The sequence below is a fragment of the Parasteatoda tepidariorum genome, chromosome 10, assembly GCF_982258835.1.
Source record: "Parasteatoda tepidariorum strain Cologne lab strain chromosome 10, Ptep-v5.0, whole genome shotgun sequence".
Taxonomy (NCBI): domain Eukaryota; kingdom Metazoa; phylum Arthropoda; class Arachnida; order Araneae; family Theridiidae; genus Parasteatoda; species Parasteatoda tepidariorum.
The window spans coordinates 56,430,953-56,456,331 of NC_141764.1; the positions used below are offsets into that span (position 1 = coordinate 56,430,953).

Below are 25,379 nucleotides of genomic sequence, written 5' to 3' on the forward strand. Positions count from 1 at the left end.
GCAAGAGAATTTGTTGAATCTCATTTACTGTGCATAAAATGTAAAGAGACGAAATACAGACCCGTTATATACGATTGTTATGCAGTTAAGATATTTTTAATAAAATCATGAATTTTTGGAAAGTTTTCTGATGGCACCTAAGCTTAATCAAGGAATATTAATCTAAAATGCTGAGTTAAACTAGTTGCGATCTTATGTAAAAAAAATTTCTATTTTAAAGCTTTAATTATCAAAATTATTAAATTAATGTTGCATTATTTTATTCACCTGACAAATTTTGTTGCTATAATAAATAACAATTAACAAAAAGTAACAATTATAAGCATTATTCTGAAGATAATACTTAAATGTTATTAATCATGGTTGACTTTACACACCAAAATATGAGTAGAGGGGATATTTTCCTTCTGTGATTTGCTGCGCCTACTATTGTGGATTTCAAACTTGCATACATTTATAAAAGAAAACTTGTAGAGGTTTGCCAGGGGGTAGTGGCTACAAGATATACCCTTTTGAATTTCTTCCCATGTTTTGTTTTCAGTGTGATGATAGTCACTGGAAGTTACCAAGACCTGTTGATTATTCTGCCACAGGTGATGATAAACAAATGTTCCAGAGTAGAAAAGAATTTTAGGCTAGCTAGATTTATAATGTAAATTTTTCTGTTTCACTAATTTTAGGGGATATTTCCATATATTAATCTGTCACACTAACTACAATAGCCAAGCTACCAAAAAGATATAAACTTGAAATTTTTTTAAAAAAAAACATGAATGTTTGCCAAATGGTTATGAGTTATATCTTTCGAGTCCGTCCCTTTCTGTGATTTTTTTACTTTCTTTCAGTTTCTCCGATACCAGAAGTTGCCAAGACGTGCTGATTATTCTGCCATTGTTCATTTTATAGAGATCTCCCCTGATTTTATGAATCAAATAAAAGGGGATGTTTCCCTATTTGAACTAGATTGTGCCAACTAAAAATGTTGAAACAAAAAAAAAATTTGTACTTTGCAAAAATTTAAAAAAAAGTATGTCGAAGTTTTCCTGAGGGTTGCCTCAACTTATATTCTCTGAGTTACTCCCATTCTGAGATATTTTCGTAATTTTTCGTGGACCACTGGAAGTTTATAAATACTTAGCCATAGGTAACAACATAGAAATACTCATTAAACTTTTAATTCTCTATTATGGTTAATTCTGTATTGTGAGCAGTTATGCCAACTGCTATCGTCCAGGCACCAAATAGATTTCTAACTGCTAACTTTTTAAAAGAATATGTAAAGGTGTGAGAAAGGTGGCTACGAGTTATACTCTTCAAGTTGATATCCGTTAGTTAATTTTTTTTAGTTCCTCCTAGTTGCTGCTTGGAAGTTGCTTAGAAGATATAGTGATTATTCACCGGCAGATCATGATACGGACATTTTTCTTACTGTTTTGCCTACTCAGTACGAGATGGCAATTTTATTAGCAAATGAGACGAGACAAGTTTAATGTGTGAAACAGTCCTATCATATTGTTATTAATTTGAGCTGTCTTATCTACTTACCTACTATTGTCTTATAAAGTATAAAAACTATTAGTTGTTGCATTTTTAAAAAAGTTGAGTAGTTGCATTTTCTTTTAACTTTACCTTTTTAAAGAACCAATGGTTAAACACGCTTGATTGGGGTAAATTTTACAAGAGTCTATATCAGATGGTTCTTCAACCAAAATGTCGTGGAAGTGTCATCTTAACAAGCTATTGCAAGAGAAAATCTCACATGGACAAAATAGTTTTTTGACTATTTATTTTGCAACATGATATCTTTAAAACAAAAAAAGAAAAAAAAACACCCAGTTGAACATTTACTGGAAATTTTTCTTCTTATTTTTGAAACAGTTTTTGAAATTTATCAGCTAAAACGATATGGAAAATAATTGCAGTAATTTTCAATATTAAATTATCTTTAGAATTATTCTTATTCAAGCTTTTATTTAAATTTACATTGCTGTTTAAAACTTTTTTAATTCTTTTATAGTCATTGTATTCTAAAAATATGCCTAGGCAGGGGTCTGTCAAGGCCGAATTTACTACCGTTTAGCGGTACCTTCACAAATTAAACTTTAGAAAAAACAGTAGTTTCACAAAATACTTTTTCTTATAATTTTATTTTTGTATTCCTTAAGAAACGATAAATCCATATTTTGGTGTTAATTTTTTAATGTAGTTTTTAATTTTTCACAAATTATGTCTAAATTTTCATAAAATAGGTACTTCTCAGAAAAACCTAGACAGACCCTTGCTAGGTGAAAAAGTTCAATTGAAATTTTTATTGCTAAAATTTTCTTTTAAACAATTTTTGTCTTAGTTTTTACCTAGCTTTTTACATTTCTAAAAAACTTTGTTTTTATTAACTGTATGACACAGTAATTAAGAATGTTTCTATTGACTTTATTCTTATCTGGAAAATATGATAATTGGAAAGACTGAGATGTAAAGCTTTAAAATTTTATTTTGAGAATTAAAATAGATTTTTCTGTTTTACATTTGTATATAATCTTTTGTTTTTGTTAGTGTTTTTAAGATAACAAAGCATTTTAATAACATATTTCTAATAGATTATATTTTAGTTAATATTGCTTTATGGATACTGCTTTACAGAAAATATTATTCTTAGCATGGAAGTTTTGTTGTAACAATTATGATAATTTTTTTTTCTCTTTCTATTTTACTTCATAACTTTATTAAGTATTTCTGGTTTAATTTTTTGTTTTCCCTTTAGCCCATTCCACTAATATAGATAAGCATGGAGTAATTTCCAATTATAAATAAACTTATTTATTCGTAAAAAATATTTATTAATGAATTTTTTTAAAAAAAAATATTGCTATAAAAATATATTCTGCATTTCACCATTTTTTTAGCTAACATTCTGCCAAACCATTACTTCTTACTTCTCTAGTTCTGAATAATAAATGTGCCCGTATAAAAATATGTTTGAATAATTTCTATGTTTTTAAACGTATTAACTGAATGAATTTTCTTTTTCATAATCTATTGATGTACTTCTGAGGAAGATCTTTGAAAAGGATCTAGCTTTGAGAATGAACCTCCATCAAGTCTCATTTGAAGGTACCTGAATTAAGTATGTCTAAAGAAATAACTGTATTTGAATTATTTCCTTTTTTCTTGTACTTAAAAATGGGTAAAAAAAATTCGTGAAATTATAAACATGAACAAATCAATTGTTAAAAATTATGTCAGATTACTTTTGCTGATATTAAAAATAGTAATTAAACATTGTTTACATAGGCTGCCCATGCTTCAATAACAACAAATAAAAGTACTCAAAAATTTGTCTCTTAAAATTAATTATCATATATTGTAAATATATTTTCCATGTACTGTAGAATCCTAATTATTTGATGCACAATCATCAGCCTTTGCACTATTCAACTAATTTATAACAGAAGTTTCTGGTATAAGTTTCATCGTTAGTATCAAGTAGAATGGTAAACTGTTACTGTTTTTACCACCACTATTTCTGCTGTTCCAATGTTTTATTTCACTGGCACTTAAGAAAAAAAAAGTGTTTTATCTGCATTAAATTAGTCTTTTTATTCATAGTCCTCCATAAGTTCAAACAAATTCTGAAACTTCTATTTTGCTTTTAACAATTCTTCAACAATTATGCAGATTGATGAATCCCTCAAAGGCTAAGGCTACTCAAACCAAACATTTGGCAAACATTAAAATGAATAAACAACATCAATTGGAAATTCTCGGGGAATTAAGATTGATACATATTGCTCAGTATTGAAAATCTCCATGGCAGAATCGCAGCGACACGGCGACATTGTTGCAAAATTTTACAGATCTCTTGCAGAAAGATTTTTCGCTTGAAAGGAAGAAAATATTACTTTTCTTTTTTACAGAAATATTTGAACATGCAATATTTGAATCATGCATTTAGATAATCAGTTTTTGACATACTCAATTTTCACCGACGTAATGTTTTGATAGTATTTTCGGCAGTTATTGATATTGATTTTCATTTGATTCTTAACCATCTTGATATATTTAAACAATATGGAAAACTCGAATCGTGAATTTGAGTATCTCTTTTTTAAGGCTATCTTTTCTTTTTTTTTAAATTCTATCGAATTTTTAGAACTTATAGATGCTGATTTCTCCTTAAATTTTAAATCCGATATTTTTTATACGATATTATTTATTACAACATAATTTCAAAGTGTAACACGCTTTTGAGGAGTTCAATTTACGTAATTACATCATATATTTTTTTTTTTGGGGGGGGGGGGGGCAATTGCTACTACGGATTTCATGATATTTAATATTTTTTTATTGTGATGATTATTTACAAAATGCGAAGAAGCTAATAAAGTGTGTGTCTTCCCACCAACAAAATATGAGAATATAACCCATAATATTAAAAACAAAAAATTTCGTGTTAAATTAAGAAAATCATTATTATTATTTTTTGTTGACACAGCGTATTTGCCATTTTAAATTAGCAACATATATGTTTGTTTGTATTAAAAGTATTTTGCAATTAGATATTAGTGCTGGAGAGTTTAGTCGCAGATAGCTCAAAAACATTCTGCCACAAGATTTCAAATTATCCGTGTTTTAATTAAACTAAGCCAATTGTATATATGTTTATATATATATATTTTTTTTGTACATCTGCAGTTTTTTACAATTCCTCATATTAGAAATTGAACTTTCAATATTGTTAACTTTAATCAATGATTTTATATCTATGACTGTACCATAGCTGCCAACTGTTCAGAATTTTTCGGATTTGTTCCTAATTTTTATATCAAATCTAAAAATCTGATATTTTTATAAAAAATCTGAATTTTCCTAAAATTTCAGTATTTTTGCTTTTAAATCAAACCCTAGTTCTGATCGCCACATGCTTCCTGTGATCATTGTGCAGAAGTAATTTTTAGTAGCTTTTTATTGGAAAATACTATTCTAATAGCTGTTGCTGATCATTTCACTAAATTGAATCTTAAACAACTATTATTATTTTTGAAAAAATGTACTACAGTATTTAAACACATGCATCAGAAATATTTGCTTATGTCGTAGATTATTATTTACCTGTCTTTTATAATTTGGAGAATAATAATTATGTATTAAAAAGTAATGGTTGTTTTTAAACTATTATACCGGTATTCCTAATTATAAAATATTAATATTATAAATTTCCCTCAAAGGATAGTGTTTATAGTTTCGTTTTACTAATTTACTTAAGATATTTTAATATTTGTCAATGTTAATATTTAATAGTTAAATTTTTGTCTTACTCTCGTAATTGGTGCGTAATTTTGTGGCGCATAGTGTTCCTAATTTTTGATTCCTAAGGTTGGCAGCTATGCTATACATATGATATTTTCTATTTATATGATATATCTGTCTATGATATTATCACTTTATTTTTATAAAGTTTTATTTTCAATAACTTCTGCACTATATTATTATGCTTACATTAAATGAAAAAATTTTTGATTTCATACTGTTTGAAAACATCTTTTATTTAAATATCTTATTTTTCCAAGTGAATGTTTTTGTGTCTATTATTTGGTGTTGAAGTATTAATGATTAAAATGCTTTAAAACAAGATTCATTGTGAATATCAAGGTTGCAAAAAATGCTTACTTTTCTCTAAAAGAGTTAGACTGACTAGTTTTTATTAATTTATTATATTTTCTTGCATTTTACTGTATACATTTAGCATACTTATGTTCCAACTTTTTATTTAAACAAAAACTATTAAGTAAAATTTATGTTAAATGTCTAATATTGCAGAAAACTTATATATCTTGTAAATTAAGTAGTTCATGCAATGGAAATTATCACTACTACAAACTATATGAATTACAGTTTGACAAAAAAATATATATTTGTTTTCACATCTTTAAATAAGTTTAAAAAAATTTTTGATATATCTGCTCTATACTTGTTCAAAAAAATTTTTATTTTATTTTTTTGCAAGGGTGTGGAAGGTTGGTAATTTTATTTTGCTCATATATATATATATATATATATGCAGCATTAAAAAAGATAATTTCTAATTAGTTCCAAGCATAAAATTATTATTTTTTGAAACAATTTTAAGTTTAAAGCTGTTCCTCCGAATTGTTTTTATAGTCCAAAATTGCTATACTGCATTACTCCAAACATTCTGTCATGTTGCTACATTTAACTAACACTAACTGGTTTTTTTTTGTTGAAATTTTTTTATCCAGTCCTTTTAAAGTGGTTTAAACAAATAAAGTTTTTACTCCCCCCAAGCAACCTGATAGTATCACACTTGGGTCAAGGAACACAAAACCTATTTTTCCCACCCTGGAATTTAATGCCCCACCATTACTAAGAATTCTGTTGTGGAAATGAATCTCTAAATCACCTAACAGCTTTCGAATGTATTTTGGAGTAAAGTGTTACGTTTTAGCAGCGATTTTCCAGAAATTAAAGAATTTTCAAAATAACCATTTTTTGTTTGAAAAAGCTTTAACAGAGGCAATTGTAAATATATTATGTAAATAAATATATAGTTTAACAAATTACTGAATTTGTTAAAATTACTCCTTTTGTATATTAAAGATACTGTTAGTGTTAAAAGGCATAGTATTTTTACTGTTTTAATAAATGAGAAATTAAAAATTACGTAACTGAAACTAATCGAATTGTATTTCTGAACTACAAAGTTCTTGCAAAATATTCTGAAGAGGAATGAAAATTGCACCCAAGGAGCAATAAGAAAATGAAAAGAATGAGAGAGAAAAATAAAATTCTGATGATAAGTAAATAAACAGAAAGTATAGAGCAGCTTTTAGGAGAACTTTACCTGACAACGGGTGCATGTCGTGGCAAGTATTGCGGTTATGAGAAAAAGTAATTTCAAATAGGGGTGTTTTGTGAATAGTTTTGTCTTGATTTTAGGTCAGTGTGGGTAAACCAATTGACACCTTTATTCCTTCATTGTGCTCTTACTTGTTACCAAAGCAGCCGACAGCACCAGACTAAAAGTCTGGAGGAGTTCTCCTCAAAGCCACACGAAAAATAATTTAATGTTTTGTTTATAACTTACTGCTGGCTTCATTGTAAGATTTAGTTAGGATAAAAAAAAAATATATGAAATATTCTAATTCAGATTTGTGCTGTATATGTATATAATTTTGTCATGTAATATGTGACTAAAATTTTTAAAATAGATTCTCTTATATCTAAGTATTTGGATGTACTCAATCGATATATACTTAGTAGAAATTCCATAAAAATCATGTTTTAATATTTTTTTAAAAATTTTTATTTATCTGTATTTTATCTAGTCAGTATTGCTTCGTTATAGAAATCTACTGTTGGTTGTAACAATTTAATATTATTGTCCGGTATATTTTTTTTCATATGCTAAAATATTTATTTGTTTTCCAGGAACATTGCAGTGAAGAGGTGATAGTAACAGCGGGGTGGAAGAAGTTATGAATGTTTCAGATCTGTAGCGATGTGTTATAATTGTAAATCTATATATTGTAAATATATTGTATGATAGTTGTAAAATAAATAAAACTTAATAAATCTTATTTGATTTAATGTTTTTTTCTGTATTTAAAATTATTTAGTTAGCTGCTCTTCTGGATTAAAAATTGTAATTTTACGAACATAAGACTTAGAAAAATTGTAATTTTTGTAAATAAACAAATCAAATGGTAAATTTGGTTAATATTTTTTTTTACTTCGCGTGTGTGTTAAAGTAAATTTTAGTCAAATTTTTCAAGCTAAAAACTAAAATATATGCATTAAAAAAAAATAATGAGCCCAAAAGCATTGTATTCAAAGCATTCTAGAAGAGTAGATAATTTCCTGCAAGCAATTTGGAAACATGGACTTCAGCAGAGCAGTAGATTTCTTAATTATTAATTTAAACTAAAAAAAAAAAAAAATTTTTTCCATAGGGGTTTGGAAAATCATGTAAGTATTGAGTAATTTTTTCTTCTACCAATTCTTTATATTACAAACTTTTAGGAATGAAAAATGTAAAAAATTCCTGAGAGACATGAAACTTCGTAAATAAACCAGTATGCTGCTGTGAAGAGGTAGAAAGATTTGCATTCCATATTCGTTGAGTTATAATCTGAATTGTAAAAATTTACAGAAAGTGTGAGATTAAAAATAAAAGCTTTTTCTAGGATTCTAAAAAAAAAAAAACATGAATATCGACTATTTTCCGTTATTTTAGTTCTAGTTCGAAAAGAATTAAAAGTTTTTTTTTAAATAAAAAGTAAATGCTATATTTTTTAGTGTAATTAGTGCAGCATAAACATTAAAATACGGAATGGTTTCTTTCCTTCTTAGTTAAAAAAAAACAACTTAAAATATGCTATTGTTAACAATTCGGTTAAAATTACGATAAATTGAAATTAATTTAGTTAAATTTACGCGAAAAATTTATTAATTCACCTAGCTCAAAATAAGCGTTAAAAATATTGATATATAAGCGTTAATAATACGTAAATAAAGCTCAAAAATAAGCGTTAATAATACGTAAATAAAGCTCAAAAATAAGAGTAAATAATACGTAAATAAAGCTCAAAAATAAGCGTTAATAATACGTAAATAGTATGGATAAAATGCGTTTGTATTTTGGTTAAAATAACGTAAAATGTACGTTATTTTAATAAAAATAAGAGTTAAAAACACGTAAATATTCATGGTGAAAAAAACGAATTTATAGAACCAAAAATATACGTAAATAGTTTGGTGAAAAAAACGTAAAAAATACGTTAAAAATTGGTTACGAAATTCACCTTAGTCAAAATAACGGCAAAAATCGGTCATTTTTACGTTAAAAACAACCTAAATATAAACGCTTTTTTACCTAATTCGAGACTACCACTCGAAACGGAAATAAAACGTTTTAAATAAACGTTTTTTTGCTCTAAACCTCGTGGCATTTTAACGTTATTTTCACGTAATTTATACTTATCTCTGCTGCATGGGTATATATATATATATATATATATATATATATATATATATATATATATACATATATATATATAAATAAATATATATATATATATATATATATATATATATATATATATATATATATATATATATATATATATATATATATATATATATATATATATATATATTATATATATATATATATATATATATATATATATATATATATATATATATTATATTTTAATATATATATATATATATATATATATATATATATATATATAGCATGAAAGGGCAAATAAACGTTAAAAATCCGTTCGTCCGTTATAAGGTTTTGGGTTTACGTTAAAATTACGTTAATTTCACGTGATGATTTTCACCATTTCTTCATTCGTTAAAACGTATACGATAAAATTACGTTAATTTCACGTGATGATTTTCACCATTTCTTCATTCGTTAAAACGCATACGTTAAAATTACGTTAATTTCACGTAATGATTTTCACCATTTCTTCATTCGTTAAAACGTATACGTTAAAATTACGTCAATTTAACGTTATCAATTTTCCCTTTAAATAATTCGTTAAAAATACGTACTTAAAATACGTTATTTTAACGTGTACATTTTATCCATTTTTTGACCGTTTTTTAAAAACGTGTTATTAACGAAAAATTGACGTTTTGTTGCATAGTTATATTTACGTAAATTGTTTGGGATTATAAACGTAAATTTAGTGGTAAAAATGTTTCAAGCAAAAATGATGAACCTGTGAGAGCCCAAGAAAGATAATCTTTTACGTCTCACTTGAATTCGAATAAACTGAACATTGCAGATTTTCATTACAATTCATATTTAATTTTTAATACTTATAATTATTTTTGTTTTATTAAACTGGTTATAAATATTTGCTTGTTGATAATATTGAGTCGGCTCATTATCAGTAACTGACAAGGGAACTATGAGTTTTAATTCTTATATGACTAAATTATGATGAAAATTAAAAAATTTTCCAAAATACTGAATAAAGTAAAAATTTTCCACTACTTGACATGCAACGAACATAACGTAAAAACACATTATACTTAAATTTAAATTATCTCTGTCCAGAACAAGAGTCGTGGTGTAGTGGTTACAGCGTTCGCCTCAAGGGTACGGCGTCCTAGGTTCGAGCCTACTCTAGAGTGGGATGTTAATATGCGAATACTAATAATTATTATTATTCAAAGATCTTAATTTAAAAAATTTATTTTTTGTTATTATGTAAAAATTGATTCACTATTTTTTTATATTGCAATTATCGCTCGCCATACGAGTTTATAAAAAATAATTTATAATATACAATATTCTAATTATTATTTTCTACTTCAATCAACATGAAATAGAAACGATTATTTTTGGTTAATTTTGTTAACATTTATTTATTAATTTCTTACTTTGCAATAATCGCTTACCGTATATAAGTTTTTTCAAAATAATTGCTAAGAAATGTGTCTACTTTTAAATTCCATGTTCTTACTGCATGAAAGAGACATTTACTTTATTTTAAAATACTGATTTAATTTTTTTTTCCTTCCAAAAACTTCATAAATTGTAAAAATAGAATTAAAGTATTTTGAAAAATTTATCAATCTTGATTCTTTAATGTATATAATATTTATTAATGAAAAGAAAAAAATACATATCAAACAACAGGTAAAAAGATAATTCTCATAATTAGTTTTCGTAATAAAATTTAGTGTGGGAAGTTTTAAAATATTGGTTGTTATTAAAAGACGTTTTTACACACAACAACGTTTTTACAAATTTATTAAATTTTGCTTTGAATCTTGAATTTTATAATCTGGAAATTGCTTAATTATAAAATCTTAATTGCAATAAGTAAATTATTTATGAAAATCATATATAGTAAAAAATAATATAAATTTATAAAATATAAAAAATAATATAAAATAGCATAAAATATAAATAATAATTGTAAGTTTTGTTGTATGTAATGTCAGAAAAATAATTTTTTTTATAAGAGCAAGTAATGATAATTCTTTATTTCTTTGCAAAATATTATTTATGAGTGAGTTTTTGTGTATGTGAAATTGAAGTACTTTTAAAAATAGTTAGAGCGTTAGTTCGGTTTATTTTTCCGAGCTGTCAGTTTTAGGCTTTCTTGCATTGAATAGTCTGTTTTTTTTTTTTTTTTTTTTTTTTTTTTTTTTTTTTTAATCATATCGGGCAATAATGTTACATAACAGGGAATTTTAGTAAAATTTACCTAGGGACACAATGCTTGGAAGGTTTTAAATAGTTAATGAAGTTAAATAAAAAAGAAAAGGAATTAAGTAAGGAAAAGAGAAAGTTCCTCAAAAATTGAAGTTAAGACCTAAATTTTGCAATGCTAATACATAGATCCTAAAAAAAAAAAAAAAAAAAAAAAAAAAAAAAAAAAAAAAAAAACACCTTTAAGAAGAAAAAAAAGGTCCCGCAGTGGACTGATCGTTAAGACACGGTTCCCAACAGATCACCGAAGTCAAACATCACTGGCTGCGGTCAGTGTGCGGGTGCCTCTTGGATCAGTCTGCGTAGGGACCGAGGGTGTGCGGTATTGGTCCTCGTTAAACTGTGCTACCGTAAAGTGCTCGACTTCGCGCGCACGTCGTCGGGCTACCGAAGCGGGGGTGCCATCCCCTCCACAGAGGATCAAAATTGTGATGGCATGTCTTCGGATCATCCTCCGGGATGTTTCCCAGACCGTCGCCAATAGCCCATTGTGCAGCTCTAGTGTGACGTAAATTAACAACAGCAAGAAAAAAGAGAAGAGAGAAATTAAATATTTGTTTTTTTCATATTTTGACATCAGTGCGACAAATTTTTTTCTTTGTTTTTTGACCAAGATTTTTTCATTTAGGCTTAGTTCCCGGTTAATAGGGGTTTTAAGGGCCATTCTAGTCCTTGACGGGGGCGGTGCTCGATCCTCGACACCACCGAGTACATGCGATATATGTGCTATTAAAATCTGTGGAATCGAGAGGCCTGTGGTCGATCGCATTACTGTGCCAAATGTACAGGGATCTGGAGAAAATTTCCTACCCCTTCAGATTTAAGTCTAAATGGATGATAAGCCTAATGTACAGCTCTAGTGCGACGTAACTAAAACTCCTTCCTTCATTAATTCGTTGACACATTATCTGTTTACACTGTGTTATCTGGGAATAAAATTTCAACAAAATCTTTTTAATGTTGTATACATACATTGCTTTTAAAATGAAGACAAATATCAGCAAGCGAAAAAACAGATTCATAAGAATTTACTTTTTTTTTTTATCTAAAGCACTGAAGAGGGAAACGGAACGTTTAACGAAAATGGATCCTTCCAGCTGAAATTAAATATAAAATTTTTAATATATTATATGAAAATAACTTGATCCACTAGAAATGTTAACAACTTGACACCCTTTTTTACCCTTATTGTTATAATCAAGTTTTCAAATGCATGATATTACCTCTTTTTTTTTCTTTTCTCCAAATGAAATCGTGATTTAAAAGGAAATGTGTATTTTTTTATGTAATAAATATTTTATGAATTTTTTCAAACTATTATTTTTAACACGGTCATCACCAACAACTAAAAATGATACCTAAATCGTGAGACCATGCCTTTATGCATGCCAATTAATGTATGTAAAATCTTCACCTACGCAGACGAGAAAAACAAAAAATAAGCACGAAATTTGAGAAATAACATGTAATCATGATATAATAATTAAAATTAACCAGAGATAAATAAATGTACATGTTGATCCCATATTATGTTAATCGATAAAACTTTTACAGTGGTGGATGTAGTTAGATTAAATCTTTTTGATTTGATGGAAGACCTAACGTAGAATGTATTCTACAATATCTTTCTTACTCTCATTTCGGATTAAATGGAAATCCTACAATTTATGGTTCATTGATCAGCCTATATGATGCACAAAAAAATCAATGTATATTGTTAGTTTTACAGTTTTAAAATATAACATAATTAATGTCTCATTTAGTTAAATTACTATAGTACGATCCTCTAATTCCTAACGATTGGATATGAAGTTCCTGGTTAGAGGAAGCAAAAAAGTGTAAAGTTTTAAAATAAATAATCACGTATTTTAAATAATCTTGTATGTCTTACGAATCAGTGATCTTAATTTATAATATTTATTCATGTTTATCTTTTAATAATAAATTATTGTTATAATAATTTTACATTTCCAGAGCATAAAACAGCAATTTTTATGAATTCATGAAAATTATAAAAAGCATTAAAATCGAGTTTTTTTATGTACAAGCTATTCAAATAATATTATACTAGTAAAAATAAAATACTATTATATCTCTGTAATGAAAATAACATTACATAACAATATAATTCCATTTTTCTTTAAGTCATCAGGTAAAATAGTAATAATTTTTTAAAAAAAAGCTTGACAGTTTTATTTAACTTTTTTAAAAATATTATATGAAAGTTATTCTACAATGTAGCATTTTATTCCAGGTTTAATTAGAATAATAATAAGAAAAATAAGAAGAAAAATCAAAAATAGAGAAAAAATTGATTAACAATATAGATTCAAAAGTACTCTCCACATTGCTTTCAGTTATTTGAGTTTTTGTTTTACAAGTGGATTAAACGATACTAAGTTTCAACTTTTCACTCCTTTTCCGTGGGAGCAAGTTCTACACAAGGATTGCTACCCCTACACTAGCTACCCCTACATTTATTTACATTGTTGCACGCGTGTGTTTACATACGCCGAATTCAATGGTAAGTTCTTTTATTCCTTACTTTAATTATTACTATTTTAGAATGTTAATTCATTATAATGCTTCACTGTCAAAAAAAGTAAATAATTATTGTAGTTAATTCTGCTTGAAATAAACACAAATATTCTAAGCCTATCATTTGCGAAGTTTAACAAACTATGACAAAACGTAACGATTTTGGAAAAAAGCAAGAGAATTTGTTGAATCTCATTTACTGTGCTTAATGTAAAGAGACGAAATACAGACCCGTTATATACGATTGTTATGCAGTTAAGATATTTTTAATAAAATCATGAATTTTTGGAAAGTTTTCTGATGGTACCTAAGCTTAATCAAGGAATATTAATCGAAATACTGAGTTAAACTAGTTGCGATCTTATGTAAAAAAAAATTCTATTTTAAAGCTTTAATTATCAAAATTATTAAATTAATGCTGCATTATTTTATTCACCTGACAAATTTTGTTGCTATAATAAATAACAATTAACAAAAAGTAACAATTATAAGCATTATTCTGAAGATAATACTTAAATGTCATTAATCATGGTTGACTTTACACACCAAAATATGAGTAGAGGGGATATTTTCCTTCTGTGATTTGCTGCGCCAACTATTGTGGATTTCAAACTTGCATACATTTATAAAAGAAAACTTGTAGAGGTTTGCCAGGGGGTAGTGGCTACAAGATATACCCTGTTGAGTTTCTTCCCATGTTTTGTTTTCAGTGTGATGATAGCCACTGGAAGTTACCAAGACCTGTTGATTATTCTGCCACAGGTGATGATAAACTAATTTTCCGGAGTGGAAAAGAATTTTAGCTAGATTTATAATGTAAATTTTTCTGTTTCACTAATTTTAGGGGATATTTCCATATATTAACCTGTCACACTAACTACAATAGCCAAGCTACCAAATAGATATAAACTTGAAATTTTTTTGAAAAAAACATGAATGTTTGCCAAATGGTTACGAGTTATATCTTTCGAGTTGGTCCCTTTCTGTGATTTTTTAACTTTCTTTCAGTTTCTCCGATACCAGAAGTTGCCAAGACGTGCTGATTATTCTGCCATTGTTCCTTTTATAGAGATCTCCCCTGATTTTATGAATCAAATAATCCCTATTTGAACTAGATTGTGCCAACTAAAAATGTTGAAACAAAAAAAAATATATATATATTTTGTACTTTGCAAAAATTTTTAAAAGAAGTATGTAGAAGTTTTCCTGAGGGTTGCTTCAACTTATATTCTCTGAGTTAGTCCCATTCTGAGATATTTTCTTAATTTTTCGTGGACCGCTGGAAGTTTATAAATATTTATCCATAGGTAACAACATAGAAATACTCATTAAACTTTTAATTCCCTATTAGGGTTACTTCTGTATTGTGAGCAGTTATGCCAACTGCTATCGTCCAGGCACCAAATAGATTTCTAACTGCTAACTTTTTAAAAGAATATGTAAAGGTGTGCGAAAGGTAGCTACGAGTTATACTCTTCAAGTTGATCTCCGTTCGTTAATTTTTTTTAGTTCCTCCTGGTTGCTGCGTGGAAGTTGCTTAGAAGATATAGTGATTATTCACCGGCAGATCATGATACGGGCATTTTTCTTACTGTTTTGCCTACTCAGTACGAGATGGCATTTTTATTAGCAAATGAGACGAGACAAGTGTTATGTGTGAAACAGTCCTATCATATTGTTATTAATTTGAGCTGTCTTATCTACTTACCTACTATTGTCTTATAAAGTATAAAAACTATTAGTTGTTGCATTTTTAAAAAAGTTGAGTAGTGGCATTTTCTTTTAACTTTACCTTTTTAAAGAACCAAGGGTTAAACACGCTTGATTGGTGTAAATTTTACAAGAGTCTATAGCAGATGGTTCTTCAACCAAAATGTCGTGGAAGTATCATTTTAACAAGCTATTGCAAGAGAAAATCTCACATGGACAAAATAGTTGTTTGACTATTTATTTTGCAACATGATATCTTTAAAAAGAAAAAAAAACACCCAGTTGAACATTTACTGAAAATTTTTCTTCTTATTTTTGAAACAGTTTTTGAAATTTATCAGCTAAAACGATATGGAAAATAATTGCAGTAATTTTCAATATTAAATTATCTTTAGAATTATTCTTATTCAAGCTTTTATTTAAATTTACATTGCTGTTTAAAACTTTTTTAATTCTTTTATAGTCACTGTATTCTAAAAATATGCCTAGGCAGAGGTCTGTCAAGGCCAAATTTACTACTGTTTAGCTGTACCTTCACAAATTCAACTTTAGAAAAAACATTAGTTTCACAAAATACTTTTTCTTATAATTTTATTTTTGTATTCCTTAAGAAACGATAAATCCATATTTTTGTGTTGATTTTTTTAATGTAGTTTTTAATTTTTCACAAATTATGTCTAAATTTTCATAAAATAGGTACCTATCAGAAAAACCTAGACAGACCCTTGCTAGGTGAAAAAGTTCAATTGAAATTTTTATTGCTAAATTTTTCTTTTAAACAATTTTTGTCTTGGTTTTTACCTAGCTTTTTACATTTCTAAAAAACTTTGTTTTTATTAACTGTATGACACAGTAATTAAGAATGTTTCTATTGTCTTTATTCTTATCAGGAAAATATGATAATTGGAAAGACTGAGATGTAAAGCTTTAAAATTTCATTTTGAGAATTAAAATAGATTTTTCTGTTTTACATTTGTATATAATCTTTTGTTTTTTTTAGCATTTTTAAGATAACACAGCATTTTAATAACATATTTCTAATAGATTATATTTTAGTTAATGTTGCTTTATGGATACTGCTTTACAAAAAATATTATTCTTAGCATGGAAGTTTTGTTGTAACAATTATGATAATTTTTTTTTCTCTTTCTATTTTACTTCATAACTTTATTAAGTATTTCTGGTTTAGTTTTTTGTTTTTCCTTTAGCCCATTCCACTAATATAGATAAGCATGGAGTAATTTCCAATAATAAATAAACTTATTTATTCGTAAAAAATATTTATTAATGAATTTTTTTTTTTTTAAAATATTGCTATAAAAATATATTCTGCATTTCACCATTTTTTTTAGCTAACATTCTGCCAAACCATTACTCCTTACTTCTCTAGTTCTGAATAATAAATGTGCCCGTATAAACAAAACAAAATATGTTTGAATTATTTCTATGTTTTTGAACGTATTAACTGAATGAATTTTCTTTTTCATAATCTATTGATGTACTTCTGAGGAAGATCTTTGAAAAGGATCTAGCTTTGAGAATGAACCTCCATCAAGTCTCATTTGAAGGTACCTGAATTAAGTATGTCTAAAGAAATAACTGTATTTGAATTGTTTCCTTTTTTCTTGTGCTTAAAAATGGGTAAAAAAATTCGTGAAATTATAAACATGATCAAATCAATTGTTAAAAATTATTTCAGATTACTTTTGCTGATATTAAAAAAAGTAATTAAACATTGTTTACATAGGCTGCCCATGCTTCAATAACAACAAATAAAAGTACTCAAAAATTTGTCTCTTAAAATGAATTATCATATATTGTAAATATATTTTCCATGTACTGTAGAATCCTAATTATTTCATGCACAATCATCAGCCTTTGCACTATTCAACTAATTTATAATAGAAGTTTCTAGTGTAAGTTTCATCGTTAGTATCAAGTAGAATGGTAAACTGTTACTGTTTTTACCACCACTATTTTTGCTGTTCCAATGTTTTATTTCACTGACACTTAAAAAAAAAATGTGTTTTATCTGCATTAAATTAGTCTTTTTATTCATAGTCCTCCATAAGTTCAAACAAATTCTGAAACTTCTATTTTGCTTTTGAGAATTCTTCAGCGATTATGCAGATTGATGAATCCCTCAAAGGCTAAGGCTACTCAAACCAAACATTTGGCAAACATTAAAATGAATTATAAAATGAATAAACAACATCAATTAGAAATTCTCGGGGAATTAAGATTTATGCATATTGCTCAGTATTTCAAATCTCCGTGGCAGAATCGCAGCGAAACGGCGACATTGTTGCAAAATTTTACAGATCTCTTGCAGAAAGATTTTTCTCTTGAAAAGAAGAAAATATTACTTTTCTTTTTTACAGAAATATTTGAACATGCAATATTTGAATCATGCATTTAGATAATCAGTTTTTGACACGCTCAATTTTCACCGATAGTATCATAAATCGACGTAATGTTTTGATACTATTTTCGGCAGTTATTGATATTGATTTTCATTTGGTTCTTAACCATCTTGATATATTTAAACAATATGGAAAACTCGAATCGAGCATTTGAGTATCTATTTTTTAAGGCTATCTATTTTTTTTTTTTAAAATTCTATTGAATTTTTAGAAGTTATAGATGTTGATTTCTCCTTAAATTTTAAATCAGATATTTTTTATACGATATTATTTATTACAACCTAATTTCAAAGTGTAACACGCTTTTGAGGAGTCCAATTTACGTAATTACATCATATATTTTTTTTTTGGGGGGGGGGGCAATTGCTACTACGGATTTCATGATATTTAATATTTTTTTATTGTGATGATTATTTACAAAATGCGAAGAAGCTAATAAAGTGTGTGTCTTCCTACCAACAAAATGTGAGAATATCACCCATAATATTAAAAAAAAAAATTATTTCGTGTTAAATTAAGAAAATCATTATTATTATTTTTTGTTAACACAGCATATTTGCCATTTTAAATTAGCAACATATATGTTTGTTTGTATTAAAAGTATTTTGCAATTAGATCTTAGTGCTGGAGAGTTTAGTCGCAGATAGCTCAAAAACATTCTGCCACAAGATTTCAAATTATCCTTGTTTTAATTAAAATAAGCCAATTGTATATATGTTTATATATATATATATATTTTTTTTTTGTGTACATCTGCAGTTTTCTACAATTCCGCATATTAGAAATTGAACTTTCAATATTGTTAACTTTAATCAATGATTTTATATCTATGACTATACATATGATATTTTCTATTTATATGATATATCTGTCTATGATATTGTCACTTTATTTTTATGAAGTTTTTTTTTTTTCAATAACTTCTGCACTATATTATTATGCTTACATTAAATGAAAAAATTTTTGATTTCATACTGTTTGAAAACATCTTTTATTGAAATATCTTATTTTTCCAAGTGAATGTTTTTGTGTTTATTATTTGGTGTTGAAGTATTAATGATTAAAATGCTTTGAAACACGATTCATTGTGTATATCAAGGTTGCAAAAAATGCTTACTTTTCTCTAAAAGAGTTAGACTGACTAGTTTTCATTAATTTATTATATTTTCTTGCATTTTACTGTATACATTTAGCATACTTATGTTCCAACTTTTTATTTTAACAAAAACTATTAAGTAAAATTTACGTTAAATGTCTAATATTGCAGAAAACTTGTAAGTTAAGTAGTTCATGCAATGAAAATTATCACTACTACAAACTATATGAATTACAGTTTGACAAAAAAATATATATTTGTTTTCACATCTTTAAATAAGTTTAAAAAAATTTTGATATATCTGCTCTATACTTGTTCAAAAAAATTTTTATTTTATTTTTTTGCAAGGGTGTGGAAAGTTGGTAATTTTGTTTTGCTCATATATATATATATATATATATATATATGCAGCATTAAAAAAGATAATTTCTAATTAGTTCCAAGCATAAAATTATTATTTTTTGAAACAATTTTAAGTTTAAGGTTGTTCCTCCGAATTGTTTTTATAGTCCAAAATTGCTATACTGCATTACTCCAAACATTCTGTCATGTTGCTACAATTAACTAACACCATTGTGTTCCTTTCATTTAATCACATTTTTCGAAGAAATATTTATTAAAATATTTCTCCAAAAACTGTGTTTTGTGTGTGAAGTTTTTTTTTTTTGAAATTTTTTTATCCAGTCCTTTTTAAGTGGTTTAAACAAATAAAGTTTTTACTGCCCCCAAGCAACCTGATTGTAACACACTAGGGTCAAGGAACACAGAACCTATTTTTCCCACCCTTCCTATTTTTCCCACCATTACTAAGAATTCCGTTGTGGAAATGAATTTCTATATCACCAAACAGCTTTCTACTGTATTTTGGAGTAAAGTGTTACGTTTTAGCAGCGATTTTACAGAAATTAAAGAATTTTCAAAATAACCATTTTTTGTTTAAAAAAGCTTTAACAGAGGCAATTATAAAATGTAATTCTTCACTTGAACTAAATAATATATAGTTTAACAAATTACTGAATTTGTTAAAATTACTCCTTTTGTATATTAATGATACTGTTAGTGTTAAAAGGCATAGTATTTTTACTGTTTTAATAAATGAGAAATTAAAAATTACGTAACTGAAACTAATCGAATTGTGTTTCTGAACTACAAAGTTCTTGCAAAATATTCTGAAGAGAAATGAAAATTGCAGCCAAGGAGCAATAAAAAAATGAAAAGAATGAGAGAGGAAAATAAAATTCTGATGATAAGTAAATAAACAGAAAGTATAGGGCAGCTTTTAGGAGTACTTTAGCTGACAATGGGCACATGTCGTGGCAAGTACTGCGGTTATGAGAAAAAGTAATTTCAAATAGGAGTGTTTTGTGAATAGTTTTGTCTTGATTTTAGGTCAGCGTGGGTAAACCAATTGACACCTTTATTCCTTCATTGTTCCCCTATTAGAAATGTGCTCTTACTTGTTACCAAAGCAGCCAACAGCACCAGACTAAAACTCTGGAGGAGTTCTCCTCAAAGCCACACGAAAAATAATTTTATGTTTTGTTTATAACTTACTGCTGGCTTCAATGTAAGATTTAGTTAGGATAAAAAAAAATTATGAAATATTCTAATTCAGATTTGTGCTGTATATGTATGTAATTTTGTTGTGTAATATGTGACTAAAATTTGTAAAATAGATTTTCTTATATCTAAGTATTTGGATGTACTCAATCGATATATACTTAGTAGAAATTCCATGAAAATAATAAACACTTTTAATATTTTTTTAAAATTTTTTATTTAACTGTATTTTATCTAGTCAGTATTGCTTCGTTTTAGAAATCTACTGTTAGTTGTAACAATTTAATATTATTGTCCGGTATATTTTTTTTTCATATGCTAAAATATTTATTTGTTTTCCAGGAACATTGCAGTGAAGAGGTGATAGTAACAGCGGGATGGAAGAAGTTATGAATGTTTCAGATCTGTGGCGATGTGTTATAATTGTAAATCTATATATTGTAAATATATTGTATGATAGTTGTAAAATAAATAAAACTTAATAAATCTTATTTGATTTAATGTTTTTTTCTGTATTTAAAATTATTTAGTTAACTGCTCTTCTGGATTGAAAATTTTAGTTTTACGAGCATAAGACTTAGAAAAATTGTAATTTTAGTAAGTAAACAAATCAAATGGTAAATTTGGTTAATATTTTTTTTTTTTTTTTTTACTTCGTGTGTGTGTTAAAGTAAATTTTAGTCAAATTTTTCAAGCTAAAAATTAAAATATATGCATTTAAAAAAAAATAATGAACCCAAAAGCATTCTAGAAGAGTATATAATTTCCAGCAAGCAATTTGGAAACATGGACTTCAGGACAGCAGTAGATTTCTTAATTATTAATTTAAACTAAAAAAAAAAATATTTTTTTTCCATATGGGTTTGGAAAATCATGTAAGTATTGAGTAATTTTTTCTTCTACCAATTCTTTATATTACAAACTTTTAGGAATGAAAAATGTAAAAAATTCCTGAGGGACATGAAACTTCATAAATAAACTAGTATGCTGCTGTGAAGAGGTAGAAAGATTTGCATTCCATATTCGTTGAGTTATAATTTGAATTGTAAAAATTTACAGAAAGTGTGAGATTAAAAACAAAAGCTTTTTCTAGGATTCTAAAAAAAAACATGAATATCGGCTATTTTCCGTTGTTTTAGTTCGAAAAGAAAAGTTTTTTTTTAAATAAAAAGTAAATGCTATATTTTTTAGTGTAATTAGTGCGGCGTAAACATTAAAATACGGAATGGTTTCTTTCCTTCTTAGTTAAAAAAAAAAAACTTAAAATATGCTATTGTTAACAATTCGGTTAAAATTACGATAAATTGAAATAAATTTAGTTAAATTTTCGCTAAAAATTTATCAATTCACCTAGCTGAAAATAAGCGTTAAAAATATTGATATATAAGCGTTAATAATGCGTAAATAAAGCTCAAAATAAGCGTTAATAATACGTAAATAGTATGGATAAAATACGTTTGTATTTTAGTTAAAATAACGTAAAATGTACGTTATTTTAATAAAAATAAGCGTTAAAAACACGTAAATATTCTTGGTGAAAATAACGAATTTATAGAACCAAAAATATACGTAAATAGTTTGGTGAAAAAAACGTTAAAAATTGGTTACGAAATTCACCTTAGTCAAAATAACGGCAAAAATCCGTCATTTTTACGTTAAAAACAGCCCAAATATAAACGCTTTTTTACCTAATTCGAGACTACCACTCGAAACGGAAATAAAACGTTTTAAATAAACGTTTTTTTGCTCTAAACCTTGTGGCATTTTAACGTTATTTTCACGTAATTAATACTTATCTCTGCTGCATGGGATATATATATATATATATATATATATATATATATATATATATATATATATATATATATATATATATATATATATATATATATATATATATATATATAGAGATAGATAGATAGATAGATAGATAGATAGATAGATAGATAGATAAAGCATTTTAACATTTTATGTTTTCAAGAGTTTATATTTTTGATACACCTTTCATACACGAAAAAAAAGAATTCAAAGATAGGCAGTGGAGTATAGGATATTTTGTTCTGATATTTCACTTAAAGTCGTAAAGAAAAGGCACCAACTAAAGAAGAAAAATAAGAAGAAGGATGGGAATAAAATAAAATCGATGTATTTTGTTTTTGAAAAGAAGAACAAGTGGAAATACTTTGACAGAAGACCATTTAGTTAGGAAAAAAAAGCAAGATTTACAAAAATAACACACAGAATTGTTAAATAAAAAAATAAAACTAACTCTTTTGGAAAGCACCTAAATTTCAAATGTTTTGCTGTTTAATGGGAAAGTTTCTGAGTTTGTTTAAACAATTATTTACTATTTCTGATACCAGGAAAAGAACACTTTTTTTCAAAAAAATCGAGAGCAATGCACTAGTTCGATTGAATTTTTTTCAGTTATATAAGACTGTTGATCTTGTTTTAAATTTTTACTGGGAGTAATCCTTTGCCTTTGATTGTTACTGACAAGCTTCGTTGAGGGGTAACCCTTCAAGTTCGTTTGAGACGTAATGTTACAGTTGAATTAAAATTTCAGGTAAAGCTCGAACAGCAATCGAATAAGTGCGAAAGTTTCAAATCGAATGTTTGCGTTTCAGATGCATAAGGGTGTAATCGGCTAGAAATGTATCGTTGGTTTTCTCTCCTTCTTCAGTAAATTTAAATAAGTTCTTACAAAAAAACCTCCACTGAGTTAGATTTTCTCCAACAATTGATTCAGTAATAAAATGGTCTATTTTATTGAGCTCATAATTAAATGATACTTAATGTTTATGAAATATACTGCTAGCTTGTCATAGAATGTAAAGATAATAATTCAAGCTATATTTATAATAATATCGCAATCAATCTTGACAAAAATGCTAAATATGCTATTATATTTGATGTTGATAAATTTTATATAAAATCTGAAACTATTGACCAATGGAATAATGATTACACAAGCCTGCAAAATTGAAGTTTTTTTTAAATATGCAAGAGGAGTTATTGTTGATTTATATGTTATTTCCTGTGCTGATTCCGAAAATAATTTTTATTTTTCCCCATCACGTTTTTTTTTTTTTTTTTTTGTAAAATCGATATCGACGTTTTCACTAAAATCCTATTTGGAAATGAATGCTCTTAAATTGCAATAAATTGTGCATGTACTATTCGGTAACTGCAGTCTTTATTTCGATCTATATAAAATAGAGTCTTGGGAAAGTAAACTAATGTTTGAGCTACTGGCTGATATTTTTAGGTTAAAATAAATGAAAAACACTTTTGCCAGATAGCACAAGTCGCATCTGGTTAAAAAAGAACAATATTTTCATTTAGTTTAAACTTTTACATCAGTTTTTAGAAGAAACGCCCTATGGAAATGTTTTGCACAGTTATTTGAAACAATCACCATCTCTTTGAACAGCACTGGGAAACTGCTTCATTACACCTAATTGTATACTTAGAGGGGGTAACAATACTTTTTTGTATCAAATTAGCTGTTTTGAATAATATTCTTGGATCAAGATTTCGTCTTTCAGGCCATTTTTTTTACCCAATGTTGAGTCTTGCCATAGCTATAAACAGCCTCCAGTAATCTTTATCGTAAATGACATTAAATTTATTCATCAATCCAGAACATCAGAACAATGTTTCTGCTCTTCATCAAAGTACTTAATAAATTATTTTTCTCAATCCTTGTACCAACAAGATGTTCCTTGGTCAGGAAGGTTTTATCTTTCAGTTTGGAGCCAAAAATTATTCAACTGCCTCTTTCGAAAGGCCCAGATCATTATGCAGATAATTAAATTCAATCTGGGAGAAGGGGCTGATGTGAACCGGCTACAGGTGATTTATATTCTATATCGGAACCTTGTACTTCAGGATGTTCCGAGTCCGAATACTCTGAACAGATGACGGGCAATTGAGTTGGAGACAAAGGCACATCAGGTCCGTGAGGAATGGAGTGTATGGTCAATGGAATGTTATCTGGATAAGAAATTAGCCTTCTATTTTTCCTGTTATACCCACGAACATGGTAGGAACAAAAATAACAATCATGAAAGTGGTATTTAGGCTCCCTCGATGTCATTGGAATTCCAAATCGTAAGACAGTCTTCCATCCTCAGAGCCATAAGCGTAGATCATTAAGACACTACACACAAACCTTATGATGAACCAACGATTTGTCCTGGTGTCAGAGTTTCATGCCAAATTACGTAAGATAAAGTTGGCTAACATAGTCGATAATGTTCCTCGAGCAATTTTTAACAACACTATATATATATATATATATATATATATATATATAACACTATATTTTCCGGATATGTAACAAAATCACCAGGGAAAATTTTCTCAACGTCTCGAACTCGAAGCCATGTTTCACGTAACGCACAGAGAAAAGAAGAAATTAAAAATGCTTAAGAAAAAATTACTCCCAATTACGATTGCTAGTGTTTCTGAGAGGTCAGCTAATCAAGATAAGAATTATCGCGACACTATTGAGAGATATTGCGATAGGAAGATGTTGCGTAGGGATAAAAGAGTAACCCGCTATGATTATATTTTAATTAAATCAACAAAAGTTGTTTTAATTAAAGTATGCTGGTCAGACAAAAAGGGAAGAAATTCAAGAATAAAAATTTTCTTATGGTAAATGCTATTATAATTTCCAGTGAAATTAAATTCTTCAAGAAAACATGACGTCAGGAAAATTTTCATTATTTTTTTTTCGTTTCATCACCAAGAAATACATCAGTCAGCTATCAGCTATCAGTCAGGA

General features: G+C 27.1%; 2 long non-coding RNA genes across 2 annotated transcripts; both read left to right on the top strand.

The window, feature by feature from the left end:
• The first annotated feature begins 639 nt into the window (after nucleotides 1-639).
• On the top strand, nucleotides 640-7,595 carry LOC147802944 (uncharacterized). The gene is made up of 2 exons (XR_015429874.1): nucleotides 640-3,124; nucleotides 7,447-7,595. It is a non-coding gene; the product is annotated as an uncharacterized LOC147802944 (long non-coding RNA).
• Nucleotides 7,596-16,949: 9,354 nt separating this feature from the next.
• Nucleotides 16,950-21,078, top strand: LOC147802945 (uncharacterized). Its single transcript, XR_015429875.1, has 2 exons — nucleotides 16,950-17,089; nucleotides 20,930-21,078. It is a non-coding gene; the product is annotated as an uncharacterized LOC147802945 (long non-coding RNA).
• The last annotated feature ends 4,301 nt before the right edge of the window (nucleotides 21,079-25,379 follow it).